At 38.1% G+C, this 22,596-nt stretch overlaps 2 pseudogenes across 1 annotated transcript; one reads left to right on the forward strand and one right to left on the reverse strand.

Moving 5' to 3' along the window:
* The first annotated feature begins 11,647 nt into the window (after positions 1–11,647).
* On the forward strand, positions 11,648–16,092 carry LOC149257765 (uncharacterized; annotated as a pseudogene). Its single transcript, XR_016249659.1, has 5 exons — positions 11,648–11,764; positions 14,788–14,959; positions 15,055–15,291; positions 15,395–15,602; positions 15,698–16,092. The product of XR_016249659.1 is annotated as an uncharacterized LOC149257765 (transcript).
* Positions 16,093–16,257: 165 nt separating this feature from the next.
* On the reverse strand, positions 16,258–20,397 carry LOC149257766 (glycosyltransferase family 92 protein RCOM_0530710-like; annotated as a pseudogene).
* Between the last annotated feature and the right edge of the window lie 2,199 nt (positions 20,398–22,596).

The raw sequence follows: 22,596 nt of genomic DNA on the forward strand, positions 1-22,596 counted from the left end.
CAGTCATACAATACAACTATGACCAACCACTAGTTCTGACACTGGAACGTTACAGTCACTGCCACCTACTCCTCCAAAGAGATATACTATCTCTGCATAGTGGAGAAGCCAAGGCTCGTTACAATACTCTCGAAGCTTTCTCTAAGATACTCATATCAAAATCTGGGTTGACCAAAAGCCTCTACAATGAGTTATGAGGTACTATAAATAGCAAAGGTTGGGGTGACCCTTGACATCCCCCTTTGTGACTGTTCATCTACCCTCATGACTCTTAAACTACTATATGACTGTTACATTCGACTATCGACACTTGAACTTCCAATTGAGAAGATGTTACATACAATCTGCACATGTACCCATGTGAGACAAATTACACTTGAGAAAGACATGCAAGACATCAATAACACTTAGATAGTTGTATAAAGACTAACTCTTTGACATCCTTGTGATGATCGATGGTGGCGAACTGATGCCAAGCTTGGTCGTCCATGATGATGTCAGTGCGCTCAATGGTAACATCTTGATAAAAACGAGCTCTTGCCTCCATTGCATCTGGGTACACTGATATGGCTCCTCTATCTAGCTCATCTGAAAGAATGTGCATCATTGTCCTGAGTGTAGATGGACCAGCAAGATATTGATGCATTGTGTTTGTGTTGATCACCGAGTGTGTGTTGGTGACCATGCACATCAACTTGCCAAAATACATGTTCAACTCCAGTCAGACTTGCTTATTTTCTTCACTTTGATGAGTGTGCCAAATGTGTGGGTTTGCATGTGTGCGCACAATGACATTCATTCACCTGAATACCCTTGCATGTGATCGACAACACTGTTCACCCTGTCTGCTCCATGCTAGCTGCTGGATGGGTCCATAACCTGTATGGGCACAGTTTCATCAGTCTATGCATGGTGTGCCCCTTGCTGTGCTTGTTCATGTTCTTACTTGAGTTGTTGCTTCAGCACATGCAACCTCTTCTCTATTTCTCTCTTTTCTTTCACGTGATCCTCTTGTTGCACCATCGCCTCGTAGCCTCAATCTCCAAAGCTTCTTTCACCACAAGTGGATTTGCCTGAGCTTGCAACTTTGTTCTGCCTCTACGCTATCCTCAACCTTCCTCTTGCATTTGTTGCATGCAGGTGTGCTACCTTCTACTATTGCTGGTTGTGATGCTATTGATATTTCATCTTGATATCCTTGTCCATGAACAACTTGATGTCTTCATAGATAAGCAAGTTCATCGACACTTGATCGACTGCATCACTAGTTTTGTTTTGAATGGTGTCATTGACTCTGCTCTTCTGAAAGCCATTGTACCTATGCTGCTAAGAGGCAGGCAAACACCTGTGATAATTGGAGACATAGAAACACTCATGAAAAGAAATTTGTCAATAAAAAACCAAAACAAACTAGAGGACTGACATGCAACATACATGTGTCACTGTCTGTGAAGATTTCACAATTTTCATTGGAGGCTGGAGGACTGACTGCAAAAACTGCGCAAGGCATAGTCCAAGCTATCAGGAGGCTGATTGACTGTTGGAAATGCACAATACACGGTTCAGCCTGGCCTGCTGAGGATTGAAACTACACAATGCGCAATTCAGTCAACAGTGACATGCAAACTAGCAAAATGAATTGCATACTTTCTGGGGCCAGCAAGGAACTGCCTCCCAGAATTTTGCAATGCAAGCCTGGAGGTCAATGCTAGGCCAGAATTGCACAATTTATGGAGGGAAGGAAGAACCTTCACTTATAGAAATGTGCAATGTTATCTAGGCAAGATAAGGTCCAGGCTAAGGCAGCCCAGATCTGACGACAGGCGACTGAAAACATGAGAAGTCTGAATGCATGGTGATATTGGGTGTAAACAAAAGTTAATGATCATGCATGCAAAAAAAAGTGCAGGATTCAAAAAATGGGAAAACATGCATGTGTGTGAAACAGGTCACCGCAATGGTGACCATCGGTGCAAAAACAATGTCATGCATGTGACAGTAGTGAGATGCAAACAAAAACTTAAATGGTGCTTCTACAATATAACGTACATCAAAATGAAAACAATCACTCACTGAAATCAATAAGACAACACTCACACAAGCCAAAACACAAAAAGCGACAGAAACGCAACGCAAGACATGCAAAGCGGGTTACACCAAAACATCTGAGCTGAATTTGTCGACGACTCCTAGATGTGATGTGGGATGTTAGAGCTGTAAGATCGATGTGAGGAATGAGCTTTGTAGTGCCTAGTTCATAAGTTTTAATAAAATCGAGATTATGACACCCATGCCACAAATCTAGGAAAAGAGACACTTGGTGGGAGGTTTCTAAAATGAGCATTGCATGTAACATCCAGCTGCTAAAAATAGATCCCTAAATCCAGGGATTCCTTTGCATGTTACCATGGGAAAAGTAGTCCATGCATGAAAATCGGTTTTTCTCAGTCCCAAAGGGAACGGGTCAACCTGTAGGCACATGCATCAGTTTGCGAGCCTGGGCTGAAAATTTGCGCAGTTCCTGGGCTGAGTTGGGTTAGCTATCCCAAAGGGATTGCACAATTTCTATAGTACTGCCTCCTAGAATTGCACAATTTCTAGGCTGCGTAGTAGTGCTGGGTCAGATTGCGTAGTTTTTTGGTGGAAGACTGCCTCACTGATTTGCACAATTCTTGAGTTCAGTAGGTTGGCTAGCTATTTTGTGCAATTTTTTGATCGAAGGTTGGTTCCCCTCCAGAATTGCGCAATTTTTGGAGGAAGCTGCTTGGCCAGCACCTGGTTTAAGTCCGGAAAGACAACCTGTGAGGGGAGTGAAGCAAACTAACATATACAAGCTGAAAAGACACTGAGAAGTAGTTGAAGCCTATATGCTTGACAGTGCAAGACATGCTGCTAAGGATGGTTGGTAGGGAGGCTCCAAAATGAAGGTTGGTTCTGTATCTGTATCATCATCATGAAGGAGAATGAATTTGATCTCTCGTTCACCTGATGGCTCACCTGAAGGCCCCTCGGCCTGCATTGGCTCCTTGCCTTTGTCCTATTCCTGTGATGCTGATAGAGGAAGCGAGGCCCCTTCCACCCCAGGTGGAGATAACACTCGCTTTGCCACTGCAAACAAACGTCTGGTGCCTTTCTGATATGTGATGAAAACCGACACACTAGCAGTCTCATGGCGCTCATACCGACGAGAATGTTCACCCTCATGCTTAACCTCTAATAATACCTGTGAAGTGTTGAAGAGGTCACATGAGATGAAATCATCCCAAGTAATGCCATGCAATCCCAGCTGATGAACCACCAAAATATTAATAAGAGCAAAGTGATAAACACTGTTAAGTTGCTGCTGAGGGGTCTTGTGCTGTATGAAGGTGCTCATCCTCTCTATGTTCCTGCAAATGAAATATGGGATGTTCATCATCCGTACCCTGGTAAAGTGCATGAGCAACCTGATATGATAGGCATATAGACGAGAGAACCTCCCCTCACAGCTGAAGTACTTCATGATCAACTTCATGAGTGGAGCATATTCATCTTTCAAATATCAGAATGGAAAGACTCTTGTGAGCTGCCTCAAGAAAGTGGCCTTAATGTAAGGCTCATAATGCTGCCGATCAACCTTCTGTTTCTTGTGCCATGGTTCTCCAACAGAAGCTAAGGAAAATTTTTGGAGGGTGTTTGTAGCTGCTACAACAACAACATAATAAGAATAAGAATATCAAGGATACATCAACCATAGAATCCAAATATAAACCAGTATATCCACCAAATCACTAGGCCAAAACAAGCATGGATACCACCAGATTTCTCCACCTCCACCATGAGGAATTTTCCTATCTCCTAGTCTCTATGGCTTTACCGCAATCCACACTAAATCACTAGGCCCTAAACCGAGACCCACTCTCTAGGATTTACCAAATATCCCATCATGGGATTACTAGGCCTGATGGAGAGCACCCACGTCTAGGCTTTACCATAGATCCCACCATTCACCGGTCAAGGATTCCTAGGCCCATTCAGGAAACACAAAATACAGCTCTACCACAACTCATGGTCTAGTTCAGGGGTTACTAGGCCATGTGTTCTATCATTAAGATATCCACCTCACTTAGCTTCAAATCCATATGGAAAGCCAATGTAACCAAACCATGAGAACCCCATCACACAATAGCTCTCTAGAAATGGCAAGGCTAGGCTAAAAACACTGACACACATGGAAAAATGCATGCCATAATAGCATAGAGCCACATGCAATACCATGCATGCCATATCTAGCAAGGAAAAGAAACATGCAAATAGATACCTACAAAGAATCCTATTGTATTTGGTTGATCCTACTCTTCCTTGCTTTCTCCTTCCTTCTTCTTGCCTTCTTTGCCTTTCTTGATCTAATGCCAAAGTGGTCCAAGAAAACTCTAAGTGTCCAAGAGTGAGAGAGAGAGAGAGAATAATGAGAGAGCTCCAAAACTAAACTGACAAAAGGTACCAACTCATCCTCATAAGTCTTTTTATCAATTAGGCCTCGTTTTTTTCATTTTCCAATATTTTCCTTCATTTTCATCCTCACATGCAACTTGTGACCTTTTACCTTCCGTTTCTCTTATTTTCCATTATTTTCATAAATAAATGTGCCAAAAATGTCATTTTTTGTTTCCATATCCTTAGCCATTTCCTTTGCCAATTTCCTTATCTATAATAAACCAATGAACACCCACACTAGGATGTCGTGCCAACATTCAGCTTGGAATAATTGTCTCATCAACTGTGGTTATTATTTTTTGGCTTTATTGACTTTTATTACATGGAATTTTCACCGGGGTTGTTATAGAAGCCTCCCCCACCTAGGGGACACCGACCTCAGTGTTCAACCACACCTATACCTCAGCAAAACTATTAAAAAGCAAACATACTTCCTAGGTAGATTTATAACATAGTTCGATGCAGTATTTACAATGACCACCCTGCTAAAAATAAAACCAACATGACAACTATAATGACATGACACCCATACTGCTTATTGGAGATTTATAACATAGCACATGGTGGTATTTACATCCATATACATATGTACATATACCAAACATCACCAAAACATATACCAAAACATGTACTAAACATCATACCAAAATTGCTTTGCCTCAATCAGAAAACAATGAAGCATACACAGCCTGCATCTGATATGACATCTCCCATGTAGCTTCATTGGACCCAAAGTTCTTCCACTGCTCTTTAGCATGCTCGATTTCTTGATTCCACAGCATGAGCACCTTTTTCTGCAATATACACTAAGGCTCTGGCTAGAATTCTCCATCTGGATCCACCTGCAATACAAACCAATCAATCACAATATCAACATCTTTAACATACTTCTTAATAAATTTCACATGGAAAACATCATTGAATTTTGCTTTCACAGGAAGTGCAAGTTGATAGGCTAGTGGCCCAATCCTTTCAATAATCCTGAAAGTTCCACAAAACTGGGGTGCCAACTTGGCAAATGATCAAATCCCAAAGAATTTCTTCTTTGGTTGTATGTGCAAGTACACATGTTCCCCAACATACAATTCCTTGAACAACCTCTTCAGATTTGCATACCTCTTCTTCCTATCCCATGCTACTTTCAAATTCTTCTTGATTACCTGCATTTCCTATTCCATTTCTTTCAACATGTCTAGTCCAATAAACCCCTTGTTAATTGGATCACTACAACTGACGAGAGTATTGCAACTCCGCCCATACAATGCCTCAAATAGACTCATCCTCAGTGACTCCTTGTACCCATTATTGTAAGTGAACTCTACCAATGGAAGGTACTCTTCCCACTTCCATTGCTGAAGCATCACATACATCCTCAATATTTCCTCCAATATCATGTCGACACTCTCAGTCTATACACATGTTTGTAGATGATATGTTGTACTCAATGCCAAATCTATGCCCAAACCTACAAACAACTTCTTACAAAACTTGGAAGTGAAAATTTCATCCCTGTCTAACACAATCTTCTTTGGGACACCATGCAATCCAACCACATATCTAATTAATACATGTGATACATCGTTAGATAAGAATGTAGACTTCACTGGAATGAAGTGTGCAACCTTTGTCAATCTGTTCACAACAACCATGTTTGGTCAATTTAATGTTCTTAAATTGCAAGCATAAATTATTGACCGGAGTTGGTAAACTTATGAAGTGCAAGTGCACTATATATGCTAGAAGCCTTTCTTTTAATTTGTAAGATGATGGTTAGATTTGTTTTGGGGATTTTTGTTGTTATCTAGGTTCCTATTTGTAAGCATTAAATTAGAGTTAGATTTGTACAAATTAATATGTCGAAGTAAATATATTTACAAGGTCATATCTATATTGAGTATCATTTTAGAACATCTTACGTTTATCATTCTAAAATCATGAACCTAACTTAAACACCTTGTAACAATAAAATAGAGTCTTGAGATTCAAATGATTCTAAGAGAAAGAAAACGATCCTTTAAATGTTGTCTGCAATGTTTCTTGTTCTTATTAAACCATAGACTTAGATGTAAAAGGAGGTTGTCAGTCTTATCTATTTGGATTTCATTCTGTGCGCTCGAGGCTTGATTTTCATTTTTAATGTACCTATTTAATGTCTCCATTTCAAATATTTCCTATTTTAATACATTGATTACTATAGGTTCTTGTGGTTCATTAAACTAGACGTCTTCCTCTTGAATCGGAATTGATGTTCTTGTTGCATCCATTTTCTCCACGGATTTAATATAATCATAAATCTCTTGCTGCACACGATAAATTTCTGGTGTTCTTCGACCTGGACTCTGAGAAGGCAAGGTGAAATTTGGTGATGAAAACCATGGTGATGAAACTCTTGGTGATGAAAATCTTGGATATGTTTTCAGAGAAATACCTCAATCTTCTTCTACCTCTAAGTTTACTTCTGTCTCTTCATCGATATGCTCTATGTTTTTTTAGGGTAATTCTTTTACTAAGTTGAGTCCAGTACTCCTTCTTGGACCTGTGACAGGGGTCTTTTGAGTTTCCTTCCTTTCTGTTTTTGGCTTCTCTGTTTGAGGCGAAATCTTTGTCTCTTTACTGGCTTTCTTTCTTCTAACATCTCTTTTGTTTATTTTTCCTAAGATTTCTGCAAGAGGGATGTCATCCTTTGACAGTTCCTGTGACTATTGTGGTTCTTGTTTTAGTGTTCTATCATTTTTTCTTTCTCTTCCCCTCTTAGTTATACTACTATTTGGCTGCTCATTAGTAACCTCCTGAAAGTGATTCCTTACTAAAAATCCTTCCCAATTATCACCTACATTTTGGAGATGAATAAACAAGTATTTTGACTAGACCATGGTGATACATTGTATTATCTATGGACTAAATTCTCCTTTGAACATTCCCTAACATCTTTTTTAGACTATTCAACAAGAAATATGGAAGGTTTATCTCATTTTCTTCAAGAAAATTCATTAGCAGCCGAATATGATAGAAAAACATACATCCAAATCTTCCTTTGTAGGTAAATTTTTTTTGGATTATTAAAAGTAAATTCCTCCACTAATTTTTCAATGTCGTGCTTGGGATTCCCTTTTTCAAAATGGTGGTGTCCATACTTGATTTCTTCAGGAAAACCTTCCAGTCTTCTCTTTCAATACCTCTATTTTTGAACCATTTTTCTCCAATCTGCGACAATCCAGTAGCCTCAACTATAAATGACTCTTTCACTGTGAATTTGATGTATCCTACCTCCATTTTGACTCCATCAAAAGCCTCAGAAAAGGATTTGGTCACTTCTTTATGGAAACCATCGAATTTCTCTATAGCCACTACGTCCTCTGCAATAATACTTTTCTCTGTGGATACCCCTCCAAAAAATTCTTTTGTGTTGGCTCTATTATGACTATCACTCCCATGGCTGAGAAGCTTCGTTTCAAAAATTGTTTTGTTTGATAGGGTAGGACGGCTTGATATACTTTTTAGAGAGAAAAGGTTGAGGGTGTGAGTGATAGAATATTGAGAGCATAGGTAGTGAGGGTATAAGGGAATGTAGCAGAATCTAACCATTAAGAGCATTTATGTTTATGATTTGAGCGATTAGATCAATGGATCAGGATATGAGTCGGCATATGAGTTATGATGATGGGGAATGAATGGCAGATTATACTCGATTTGACGTGATACTATCAACTCTTAGCAATAATTATTTTGATTTTCAGTAGTACCATGTCTATATAATTCATATATGTAATGTTTTGATCCTTATTATTAAATTAAAGAGTTGCATACCTTTGAATTGTTTGCTTGCTAACCTTTGGTTGCCCTTTTTATGTTGTCTTCAGGTGATTTACAGTGGAGGGAGTCAATCATTCCTTCAATTGTATCATCAGAAGTTTCTGCCAAATTGGCTGCAGAAATTTGTCAAAGTTGCAGAAAATCAGCAATTCTGTAGCCATTTTATTTTTTGAAAGAAAGGGATGCAAGAAAAATGGAATTCTAGAAAATGGGATACAAAGAAAATTTAAGATGCCAAGAATTCTTGGTTTTCACCTTGAATTTTATGTATAAACATGCCAACAATCGTTGGTTTTCATGTTTATACATATTTATTTATTTATTATATTTATTTTGCTTATTTATTTTAGAATTTTTTTTTACATGATTTTTTTTTTTTTTAATATGGAGGAGAAGAAGAAGAATTCTTGACCAACTTCAAATCATAGTTGTTCTAGAAAATCTTTACAAATTCCTCCTTTGTCATTGGCTTATGATAGATCTTAAATCGATGTCCATTTAGTAAGAGAGGAACTTTTTCTTCATCAATAGTCCTACTTTTGACTCCTCCATTATAAAAAACATTTTCAATCTCATAAGCCCCAAGCGAGTGAGTTTGAAACTCTCCTTGGAAATTTTTGAACTGTGAATCAAAAAGTAATGCGCATTCTCCTGGCTGAAATTTTCTTTCATTTATGTATTTATCATTGCATCTAGATCTCTATTGATAGACTAAAATAGTCTTCTGGATAGAATCCTGCCTTATTTCATCAAGCTCATTGAGTTGTCCCATTCTTTGCTTTTGTGCTTCTGATAAGTCAAGTCCCAACTGACTGATGTCTTATAGGTCTGAATCTGGGACTCAATTGGAAATAGGACTTGCTTCCCATAAACAAGCTCAGAGGGCATATATCCTATAATTCTTCTTCATGTGGTACAGTAGGCCCATACAACTTCTAGAAGTTTTTATGCCCAATCTCTTCTGTGCAAGAGAACTGTCTTGGTCAGGGTTGCTTCAATCACTTTGTTCGTAGACTCTACTCGTCGATTTGCTTGTCGCTAGTATGGAGTAAATTTCCGATGCTTGATTTTATATACTTCCACTATCTTTTGCACTACTCTGAATGTAAATTTCTTTTCTTGATCTGTTACAATTTCCCTTGGGACACCAAAATGAGTAAAAATATCCTCAAAAAGAAATGAAATTACAACATTTTCAGTAGCAAAAGAAAGTGCTTTAGCTTCTACCCATTTAGTAACATAATCAATGCATACAATAATATAATTTTTTGTTTTGAAGATGGATTAATTGGTCGAACAAAATCCAAAGCCCATTTTTCAAAAGGTTCAGTGAGTACCGAGGTTGTAATGGAATTTCATTTTAAGGAACAGGTTTCCCCATTCTTTGACAATGATCACACCTCTTAACATAGTCCTTGGCATCCATAAAAAGAGAACACCAATAATACCCTAAGAGGGCTTTATAAGCAGTTATTTTGTCAGAAAAATGACCTCTACATGGTTCATCATGGCATGCTTTAGGTATTTCATGTATTTCATCTTCTCTTCGACACCTTCAGATGATGAGATATGGTCTTGTCTTGTATAGTTCTTCATTTATCCATGAATAAGATGCACTTGTTTGGATTATTCTTCCTTTTTCTCTAGGAAACAAATAGGAGGGTAACTTCCCTGTAACCAAATAATTAGAAATATCTGCAAACCAAGGTGATTTAGTAGATACTACAAAAATATACTCATTAGGAAATTTATCCTCTACAGATGTATGATTTTTATCATTTTTAATTCTAAATAAAAAGTCAAAAATTGTGTTTTTTTTCCAGGTCGTTCTAGAATGGTGACATTAAATTCTTGTAATAGTAATATCTATCTTGTTACTCTACCATTAGTACCTGGTTTGTTCATTAAATATATAACGACAGGATGGTCCATATGAATGAAATTTTCATAGACAGTGATGTAATGTCTGAATTTATTAATGGCATGAATGACAACTAAAAACTCCTTTTCGGTTACAGTATAATTACGCCGTAAGGCGTTTCCCTTTGAAAGGAATAGCCCCAGCCGACTCCGTGTCTTATTGTTGATCGTCGATTTATGGTGTTAGACGATTAAACAAAATCTGATCGTTGATCGTAGGAAGCCGAACGATTAATTTGTTGTATTTGTACAAGCCAAGTTCGAGGGTTCAGAAGGGCCAAATTTGTGACGGCCGCGTCCATTAATTGTTGAGGCCAAGTCTGCCATTCACTGGAGCCGAATCCGTGATACTCGCAGTGGCCGAATTCGTGGGTTTTTGGAGGCTGAATAGCTGTGCAAATTCACGGATTTTTGGAGGCCGAGCCACTGTGCATATTCATGGGTTTTTGGAGGCCAAATCGCTGTACAAATTCGTGAGTTTTAAGGGGTTGAATCAATGTGCAAATTCGTGGGTTTTTGGAGGCTGAATCACTGTACAAATACGTGGGTCTTTGGAGGCCGAATCGCTGTACAAATGCGTAGGTCTTTGGAGGCTGAATCACTGTCCAAATTCTTGGGTTTTTGGAGGCTGAATCACTGGACAAATTCGTGGGTCTTTGGAGTCTGAATCATTGTACAAATTCATGGGTTTTAGAGGCCGAATCATTGTGAAAATTCATGGGTTTTTGAAGGCCGAATCTTTGGAGAAAATTGAGGTTGAATCGTTGTAAGAAATTGAGGGTTGTGGAGGGCCAAACCACTATGCGCATTGGAGCGAATTTGTTGTGCGTGTTATTGGCCAGGTGAGGTGATTGACCAGGCTTCATTATGTGTTGCTGGAGACAATGATTCCTATGAAATGGTCACTGAGTTTGGTTATGATGTTGTCATTGCTATGTCAAAGATATTTGGTATTCGAAATGCATCAATGAAGGGCACGCCTGAGGATTCACTGAGGAGCTTTCAGTACCTGTCTGTAGATTCAGGACAGAAGCAGTGATAAGTAATTTGTCCAATTTTATGATTTTTTGGGGAATTAAAAAAGTTTGTTCTAGCTTGGTATATCTATTTGGCCAATTCCGTTGTCATTTGTTCTTGCAGTTTGAGATTAAGCCCATACAAGAGGAATATATTTAAAATTAATCATAGGCTGGCCTTGATAGGGAAAGAAAATTCATAGGTTTCGTGCATCTACATCGAGGAAATTCATAGGTTTCGTGGGGTTTTTGAAGGCCGAATCTTTGGAGAAAATTGAGGTTGAATCGTTGTAAGAAATTGAGGGTTGTGGAGGGCCAAACCACTATGCGCATTGGAGCGAATTTGTTGTGCGTGTTATTGGCCAGGTGAGGTGATTGACCAGGCTTCATTATGTGTTGCTGGAGACAATGATTCCTATGAAATGGTCACTGAGTTTGGTTATGATGTTGTCATTGCTATGTCAAAGATATTTGGTATTCGAAATGCATCAATGAAGGGCACGCCTGAGGATTCACTGAGGAGCTTTCAGTACCTGTCTGTAGATTCAGGACAGAAGCAGTGATAAGTAATTTGTCCAATTTTATGATTTTTTGGGGAATTAAAAAGGTTTGTTCTAGCTTGGTATATCTATTTGGCCAATTCCGTTGTCATTTGTTCTTGCAGTTTGAGATTAAGCCCATACAAGAGGAATATATTTAAAATTAATCATAGGCTGGCCTTGATAGGGAAAGAAAATTCATAGGTTTCGTGCATCTACATCGAGGAAATTCATAGGTTTCGTGCATCTACATCGAGGATGAGCAGTTAAAAGACGAAGGAAAGCAGCCAAAGAGAGTGCATGATTGACCAAACATTGTCTCAATGGGCCCTATTTTAAATTGTTGCTTGCCATTCATCATTTCTTGGGCATGTAATACGTAGTCAACTCAAACAGCAACAACAAAACCAGCATACAACAAAACCCCAAGCTTCTATCCTGATTAGCTGTTTGGTTTCTCTATTTTACATAAATATGTATCAAGCTCTCATTTATCTCAATTTGGTTCTATCGAATTTAAAATAGAAGTTATTGTATGGTTGAATATCGTTGAAATCACTGCCTGTCCATGCAGAATCGAAAAAAATGTTCTCTGTACTTTCCAGGCAACTGCCAATCTGTTGAGTTTAATGTATTTGTACCTGTCTTGCTCAGAATGCTTGCATATGTCCATCTCTGACTTGGCCTTCCAAATCAGATTACTGTGAGATAAAGTCTGAAGTAAGAGGAGACAGAATGGAATAGTGGCTTGTTGTAAAGAGAAATATCTATTTCTTTTTCATTTGTCATTCAGATTACGAGCTGCTGAGGAAACGTGATCTCATTGATCTGTTTTTCAATGCTTGAGTCTACAATCCTATAGAGATCACCTTGCTAGTTCCACTTAATTTCATGGGAGGTGTATCATAAACAGAAATGACCGTGCATCTCTTAGGGAATTTAAACGCAACAAAATATAGCATGTCTGCCTCTCAGGGATACTTCATGCTTTGCCCAAATCATGGGGTGTATGGGGCCTTAAACATCTTTCTATCTTTTCAAAAACCTTTTCGTCAAAAGTGAGTTGGAGACTTCTCTCCACAGAGAGCCTGTGGACATCGGTAGTTTTCAGGAAATACATTTCCCCCTCTAGCTTGATGAATGGATCAGAAAACTGAATAAAATGGTGCCAAACTCTTCAATTATCTGGAAAGTTGTTATAGCTTCATTTAAATTATTGGAGGTGGCCTCACTTGGAAGGTGGGCAATGGGCAGAAAGTTAATATCAGTTTGGAACCATGGGTTGGCTGCCAAGCCAATTTTAGACTTCCTTTGGATCTTGTGGCTTTCCTGAATGAGCACGACAAAGTTTTCCACAATCAGGTTTGTGGATGAGGATTGGACTACTTTCTGGTGGCAAGGTTGGCAGAATGTGGCTCATTTGGGCCTTTAAGGAGAGCATGCCGATATGTGGTAGGATTATATTGTCTCTCTCAGAAGGTTAAATGTCAGAAAAAGAGATAGGGTGGACCCTTTGTGTTGGGTTCACTCTCCTTCTCGGGTATATACCCCAAAATTAGGATACAGTCACCAGATAGTAGAAGTCAAGACTTTCTCTATGGTGTTTATTAAAAAGCAAAGTGACAACTTGGGACAAATTACAAAAAATATAAAAAGAAGGTCCCAACATGTGTAATTTATGTAAAAATGTTGAAGAGTCTATCTCACACTTGTTTCTGGAGAGGAAACAATAGCTTGATTGAGGCTTGGAAGTCGCGGTGGGATTCATTAAACAACGAGACCCTCAGAAACATCTCTCCCCTCATTTGTTGGGGGCTAGCTTGCCAAGAACAAAGCCACTTTTAGGGACTCCTCATCCGCACCCAATCTTATTGAGCTGAAGTGTGTGCAATTTATGCTCTCCTTCCATCAAAAGACTTTATTCACGTGCCTCGCAATATCATTGAAGAAGAGATCAATCAACACATTCCTTGGTGTTATTTTGACGGTGCTTCAAAGTGAGGACAGTAGTTGTGGTGGTGGCCTCGTTCTTTTCATAAATGAACATCATTTCATGAAGTCAAAAATTGGTCTAGGCAAAGGATCTAATAATTTTTCTGAACTTCTATCTTTAAAGGTTCTACTCTGCTAGGCTCTAGAATATGATTGTTTCTCTCTTCTAGTCTTTGGGGATTCTTTAACTGTGATTAATTGGTTTAATGAATTTCAAAGATGTCACAACCACGCACCTTCCCATTCTAGAAGAAATTTTTCAGATTAAACAAGCTTTTAATAATATATTCTACTGTCATATCTATAAGGAAAGGAACCATGAAGCAAATTTTCTATCCAAGGAAGGTGCTAGAAAGGCTATGAGCATTGGCAGGTCACAGAACATATGAATGGGACAGTCCAAATTTTCCAGCACCACTCTTTTATAGATATGTGATGCTTTGTGTTTCTCCTCTGTGTCAAGCTACAGCTTATATTTCTCTACCCTTATTTTAACAGTTTGTAAGATATTTGATTTTTTTGATGTAAATATTTCGGTTACAAAGGTCAGTTATTGATTTTTATTTACTGCTAGATAGGACTTATTATGAACAGATCAGTATATATCAGTTCTGCTCCCACGTTGTGTGGACATAACAATTTTGATGTTTGATCTCAGGGTGGTTTTTATCACACACAAATTATTTGGAGGTTGTACTACTCACGGCTTTGGCCATTGACAGATGGTTTTTTTGGTTGAATGCACATAGTGCAGGTACTGTAACTTTTTGTTGCGATTTTTTCTTCGTAAAAAAAAATAAATTGTTTTCCTTGATCTGCAATTCAGGCACCATAAATCTTAATATAACTATCAATCAATTGAACTATACAACCCTAGCATCCACATAAAACGAGGGTAACAACTCTTTTGCTAAGTCAATCCTCGCATTTAACAAATTTCAAACCATATCATTAATGAATTTCAAAACCTAGCAATAAAAAATTTAAAGGCTTCAAAGCCTTTCCATTACGCCAGCTAATTACTCGAAAAGGCCAAAACTGTTGCACTAATTATTACGTTGGGTTCTGTTAAATCTGTCAAGTACCCTTCAGGAAAGCTTTATGCCATAGACCTGTCACCTGGTGGCCATGAAGCAAACCAATGTAAACACTGGCTTCTCCAGAGATATCAAAATCATCAATTCTTGCCCTACTGATGATCAGGTGAGTATATATACCCTTCAGCTCTTTTGGGTAATGGTTTCTGTGGGATTTTTAAGAGTGTGTTCTTAGAACAAAATCTTTGTTTCTTGAAACAGGAAGATGTAGAGTCTGATGAAGAAGATGAATTAGTCACATTCTCTCGTCCTGTTAAAGTTGAAGTGATTAACCAGAGAAGGGAGTCTGATAAGATTGTCAAGATGGTTCCTTCTGTCACTGTAGACCTTGAGAAATTGACTTCTCAATGCCTCCTGGAGGATGAGTGCAATTTGGTTCTAAAGCTTCCCAGGGCTGCAGCTGCCCAATCGGATCGCATCAATTCCCTCAGCAAAAAGGTGTGCATTCATAGATTATGAAACTTTATGATTCAGAAAGCTTGAATTCATTTTTTGTTTTAATTATTTGGGCTAAGTAACATAAAAAACTTTGGAGTTACAGACTCTGGAGTTGCTGCTAGAGAAACTTACTAGCAAGGACTTTATAAAGAATGTGGTAAGGCATAAGATGCAGAGCAGAGGCTCTGAGTTGGTGTGGAAGGTCTGTCCCTGTCAATCATATGTCATAGGCCGAGTGGACAACCCCTCCATATATGGTCCTTTTCTTACCCAACTTTGCAAGATGGCAGAGGATGATCCCCTCTTTGTAGGTAAGGAGGATTGAATACTATCCATGATTCCTGCAATATGTTGGCATATGACCAGATATCCAATTGTTACTGAATTTCGCTGGTGTTAATTGCAGATCATCTTTACAGCATAGCAGAGAAAGGTTTTAGTACAGAAGGTGATTCTGTTGAGTACTTGTTTAACAACGGAAGGCGACTTACTAGAGTCTTGCCATTGCCAAGTGAAGGAGGTAGGGTATTTGTATATCTAGCCATATCAAAATCTGTACAGGAGAGAAGGGATATCCCACTGTCCAAAGGCGGTGCATTGCATCTGGCCGAACTAGTGTCAGTGGGTCATTCTGGCTATTCCTACTGAGCAATTCCTTTACGAGTATATGGCTAAGGTACTAATTATTTTGCTTTTGGAACATATTAGACACTCTGTGTAAATTTCAAGTGAACGTAAACGCTTTTTATAAGACTTCTGGAAAGCATGGAAACCAAAGAGAAAGTAGTAAAGGTTAAGTTATGATATGGTTTTGAGTGGATAACTTCCATTAAATAATACAGATGACTAGTGATTTTCTCTCCACGAGTTATGTCCTGTCCATACAAAGTATGTGGGATTAGATTAGTATAGATTCAGATTACTGGTTTTCTCCTGTTCCCTGTTTGAATGGTTTGCTCCGAATTAGTTTAATTATGCTGTAGGGGTTGCTGGAATGGTGGTTTATATTTTTGTTTGAATGTTTTGTTCTGAATTAGTTTTTTATTTTTGTTTGGATGTTTTGTTCTGAATTAGTTTAATTATGTTCAGGAATTTTGATTTTTAAATAAATGAGTGGACACAGTTTGATTTTAAAAGAATATTTTTCTTTTAATAGATTTTTAGAAGAAAAATGCTGACTTTTATATATATAATTAAAAGTTTATTAGTGAGAACATATCAGAAAAGACTGATTGGCCAAACAGAGAATAAGATGTGCACCAATACATACAACTGAGAGAAGATAGACATATCAATATACAAACATGCATGCTTGTATGTCTGAATATAACATCTGGTTTAGTCAATCCTTAAAACACAAATCCAAAAATGCAAAAACAGAGCAAAAAACTGTGGCATCTGTCAGCCCATCAGAATGCTGGCTAAAGATCAGAAAACTAGTAAAACAGGATCCATTTTTATGGCAAGTTGATCTCGCCTTCCTCTCTAATGAGATGATCTATTATTAGTTTGTAATACATGATACCATATTGTCCTTGTAGACCCCCATTAGACAGTCTGTCCGCATCCTTGTTGTCCTCTCTGTATACATGTGCCATGGAGTAGGAAGAGAGAGAGGCCAGCACATGTTTAATCCTGTTAATCCATCCAGTTAATAGAGGTGGGTGGAATGCAGAGTGTCCCTGTATTTCTGCTATGGAGGTTTTGGAATCTCCATAAACTTAATAGAGGTGGGTCAAATGCAGAGTGTCCCTGTATTTTTGCTATGGAAGTTTTGAATCTAAATGTTGACGATATGCAGATGTTTCTATTTGGCAAACAAAACAACCCCAAAATGCCATGATTTCACCTCTTATATTAGTGCCAAAACCTCCATTTAAATATTTAAATGATGTCAGAGCTTGCGCTATTTTTTTTGTTAAATAAAATATTTGTTTTGCTTTTTGGCTAGATGGTGGACTTTCAGATCCACTCAACGAACCGCATACTACATCTATCATTGACAACCTCCTATTGATTTAACCCTATACATACATACAATTGCAGTTGCCCTTCATTGCCACTGTAACTTGGAGCCTGGTTCTTTATTATTCAAAGAAAACGCTCTACCTGTAAACTCCTTCAATGCACTGTCATTCACATGGCAGAACATATTCTCCCATTCATGGGGTTTGATGGCCCTGTTGCCAAGGCCTGGAGCTCGATCTTGGGACACAACATTCCTAGACTCTTTCCAATCCACGACATACGCAGACACCCTCCTCCGAAACTTAGCCTTGAATTCACTCCAAGCCTGGTACTTGTAGTGATTGATCACTGTCCTCTGGGCCTTCACATACACTGTTCTGTATGCCTTCTTCAACTGAAAGCGGTGTATTACATTGAGCAACTTAGGAGAGGCAGCTTCCAAAAGAAGTATGGATTTGTAGCGCTTCAGCTTCCTTTCCCTGCAAGTAACCCCTCTCTGCGGGTGCTCCCGGAGGCCCGAGGGTCCAAAATTTCTGCATCTCAAAGAAATTTGCCCTGTCAATGCAGCCCCTGGTTTACTAAGATTTATTACTAATCGCCTCAGAGCTGCTTTTGATGCAGTATTCTTTAATGGGTACCCAATATTGGCATTGGCCTTGAGTTGCTTTAGCCATGAAGGAGAAAATACAAACTCGTCAACGTCAGTGTACATCATCCATTGACACTTCTGTTTGGCCATGAGAGCACAGTGTGAGAATCCAGATTCCTGTGTCTTGGCCCATGGCCATGGATGCCTGCTTACCTTGTAATTTTCTGACAGTAACCCTTCAACAGTTTCTGCCAGATCGTCTTCACTGTTGTTATCGTACAGAAAGAAGTGTTCCACACCCAGATGAGAATGGTAGATAACCCATTCTCTTATGTATTTTGCAACGTTGAACACCATGGTGCAGGCACATAGTAGTCTCATTTTCTGTGCATTATCTTGAGTACTACTTTTGCTTGAATGATGAGATGGCGGGATTTCATTATAAGCGACGGAAGGAATGGATTTCCCATGGATTCGGAGAATGATTTCGGAGGCAATGAGCTGATAACGAACTGATTCATTGGGATGCTCGCATCTAAAGACTTCTTGTCCAGAGTGTGACCATAGTTTCAATGGTATTGTTGAATATGCAGCGTAGATATTTGGTTTCAATGTTCAGTCCTTGTCTATTGTTAATCCCTTTGGCAAATACAACAATATCCCTCTCTGTGGCCAAGCTCTCATATACCATATAATCCCATTTGATGGGTCTGGAATGATCAAAGTAACCCAATTTTGCTGTGATGATCTCTGGTAAATCTGAGCTATAATTAGCTGTGTCCACTAGGGCAACTGATGTTGCAGACCAGTGGGTTGCAGGGGGAGGAGCCTGGCATCTGACTGCAGCTCGTGGTTGGGTAGAATATCCAAATTGTAAATACTCGATGGCATTCACTGGTGTATGGATTTGTTGCGAGAATGAACAGCTGGGGGATGATTTGTGGGATATCAGATTGGAGTTTGCAGAAGACAGGCGTACTAAGAAGAGGACTTCCTCAGGAAGAAATACAATGTCTTGGATGAAGGAACTCCTGTTGGTTTGATTGGTTAGCAACAGGGGAAAGCTCTTTGTGAATTTTGCAGCCTGTGGTTTATACAGATTGGGTTCTTTCTCCATTAAGCTTTCTTGCAGGCTTCCATATTGAAAAAAAGAAACATTTCTTGACCATGTCTTGGTATTAACCCAGTATGATTTAACTGCAGAGCCAAGAACAAAGTATCTATTAGCTACAAAATCCATTCTGCTATTCAACATTTTACAGACATCTATGCATCAAGAATTAATGCCCAGAAAAATGGGGCTCTGCAACAACCTTGTAAAAATGAGGGTAATAAGTTGTTTCTGGCTGTCTACATCAACATATGCAGCTAAACAAAGCCACCAAAATTCATATTTTACTTGTTCAGGATTGTACTGTATAGATCAACATTCAACAAGATAGTAATTATATATACCTTGGAAGATGAGATCTTGGTCATGTACTCACTTTCTGTCTTTTTCTATGGAATAGATGTATGCTTAATAATCAACACTATCAAACCGTCTTAGTGATGTCTGTCATGAATTTACATGTATTCTTAGTCGTAGAATAGGCCTTAAGCCAAGGGCAGACCCTGCGTCCAATTTTGTGCTTTTCATTCTTTGTTGGACAAGCCTTTGTTTTTAGACCTGCTTGATTTCTATCAAGTGAAAATAAGAACCTCACAGTCAGTATATAAAAGGATGTAATGTCAAATATCTTAATAAAATTGAAGGAATCGTTGCCCATGATATCTGGAATTTATTAAGAAATTTGCTTTTGCTGAGCTAAAGGATCGACGACTGTTCCAATCCTGCAATCATATCTGTTAACCTCAAAATCTCCTTATAAGATGTATTCGAAATTCTCTGTCATCATGGCCCTCCACCCAAGACAACCTATTGATGTCTAGATTGAAGGTTTTCCATGAATTTATGTGGGTCCCTTTAAAGTTAGAATGCCAGGTAATTAAATAAATGTAGAGAAGGAGACGATGTGTCCACGTTGTTCTTACATTGCAAATAATTTCTTGGAAGTTTGGACATATATTAAATAAATGCCCGATAACTGCTTTTGGTCAGTTACAATCAGATGCATATCAAAGTTTCTTTGAGATAATGCATATTAAAGTTTCTTTGAGATATTTATAGTTTTATCTTAGAGTGTGGGTATGCTTGATTGCTAGCTATCTAGGTGGTGAGTTGAATATTTGTGATTAGAGTTTTATTTAACCCAAATGGATTATTTTGATGATTGGGCATTATGTGTCATCTCCAGACATGTGGTTCTCCTTTCGGAAACTGCCAAATTGCTTCCCAAGAACCGACTTCTCAATGAAGTAAGCACCGCATTTTTGTTCTCAAATGCTATTTTCAATGCAAATGCATATGTTCTGCCAACTTCCCTATGTGGTAATGAGCACCTAGTTTGTTTTCAAATGCCATTTTTAATGCAAATGCATCTGTTTTGCCAACTTCCCAATGTGTAATCAACACCTAATTTCTTTTCAAATGCCATTTTTAATGCGACAGAGAACAAACTTACTTTCAAGTATTCAAACCGTGTTAATGATGCCTGTCATGAATTAACATGTATTCTTAGTCGTGGAATAGGCCTTAAGCCAGGGGCAGACCCTGCATCCAATTTTGATCTTTTCATTCTTTGTTGGACAAGCCTTTGGTTTTAGACCTGCTTGATTTTTGTCAAGTGAAAATAAGAACCTCACAGTCAGTATATAAAAGGATGTAATGTCAAATATCTTAATAAAATTGAAGGAATCATTGCCCATGATATCTGGAATTTATTAAGAAATTTGCTTTTGCCGAGCTGAAGGATCGACGACCGTTCCAATCCCACAATCATATTTGTTAACTTCAAAATCTCCTTATAAGATGTATTTGAAATTCTTTGTCATGATGGCCCTCCACCCAAGACAACCTATTGATGTCTAGATTGAAGGTTTTCCATGAATTTTTGTAGGTCCCTTTAAAGTTAGAATGCCAGGTAATTAAATAAATGCAGAGAAGGAGACGATGTGTCCACGTTGTTCTTACATTGCAAATCATTTCCTGGAAGTTTGGACATATATTAAATAAATGCCTGATCACTGCTTTTGGTCAGTTACAATCAGATGCATATTAAAGTTTCTTTGAGATATTTATAGTTTTATCTTTGAGTGTGGGTATGCTTGATTGCTGGTTGTCTAGATGGTGAGTTGAATATCTGTAATTGGGGTTTTATTTCACCCAAATGGATTATTTTGATGATTGGGCGTTATGTGTCATCTCCTGACATGTGGTTCTCCCTCCGGACACTGCCAAATTGCTTCCCAAGAACTGACTTCTCAATGAGGTAAGCACCACATTTTTTTTCTCAAATGCTATTTTTAATGCAAATGCATCTGTTTTGCCAACTTCCCAATGTGGTAATCAACACCTAATTTGTTTTCAAATGCCATTTTTAATGCGCTAATCTGTTTGTTTGTTTTATTTTTTATTTTTATTATTATAAACATATTAATAATTTTAACCAAATTGATATTCTTTTTGGTCCATAACAAATGGCGAGCCATTGGAGTTCAACAGTCTCATGGATGGGTGCACTATGCCATTCATCGTCTTGAGCCACACATCATGTTATTCAGAAGACCTTTGAATTACCAGCAAAACCAGCAGCAACAGGCTGGGGCTCAATCTCAACCTATGGGTCTGAAAGCCCATTGAGTTCTATTGTGGGCAAAGCGGGGGCTCACTCTCAACCTATGGATCTGAAATCCCAATGAGTTTTATTGTGGGTAAAGCGGATTGGCCTGCCTGATGTGCTCAATTTTGAATGATTGATTGGATTTTATTAAATAAATAATTGAGAGAAACGAAGAATAATAATTTGTATAATTTTGATTAAGGATTTATTTTATTTTAGGCAATTTATTGACTAGGTTTAGTTTGAATGATTGAATTATTATAATATTTATTATTTTGAATCAAAATACAATTCTTTCAATTTAACATTTCTATCGGCCTCTCTTTGCACCTTTTGGGGCAATTGCTAGTTATATTAAGTTACTTGAAAAATCATTCTCCTACAATGTATTTTAGGTATCAGAGGAGGGAAACAGTTATTTCCATTGATTGAGGAATCATTTAGGCAATTTCAGTCTTGTAGAAAAGATTCGTGTTGGTTCAGCTTGGGCTCGAAACTTTTTCGTTGTCATCTAATTAATGGATGCATTAGATTGACCATAACAAAATATCCATTTTCAAAGTACACATAACTAACTATTGCAATTGTAACTCATTATCATCCACCCTTGCTTTCAACAATGTCCATTCACATGTCGCTATTCTTCTCCACTCTATGCCTTACGGCGTTTCCTTTGCAACATAAGATGCAAATGCTAGTTTAGCTTTGTAGGATTTAAATTTTTAATATTATAATAAATGGCATAAGGAGTGAGATATTTTTTTCCTAACATAGCTCCTAGAGTTGTGTCTGAAGCATCAGCTGATATATGAAAAGGAAATTTCCAATTAGGTCCTTTTAAGATAGGTGATTCAGAGATCTTACTTTTCAAAGTTTCAAAGGCCTTTTGACAATCAAATTTCCAACTGAATTCACAATCTTTCGTAACTAATTTGAAGAGTGGAGATGCAAACTTTGTGAAGTTTTCTATTAATCTTTTATAATATCCAGTAAAACCAAGTAAACTTGTAACATCTCGTTGACAAC

The sequence above is a fragment of the Pinus tabuliformis genome, chromosome 6, assembly GCF_031772625.1.
Source record: "Pinus tabuliformis cultivar Carrire ecotype Pingquan chromosome 6, CPIR1, whole genome shotgun sequence".
NCBI classification, from domain to species: Eukaryota; Viridiplantae; Streptophyta; class Pinopsida; order Pinales; family Pinaceae; genus Pinus; species Pinus tabuliformis.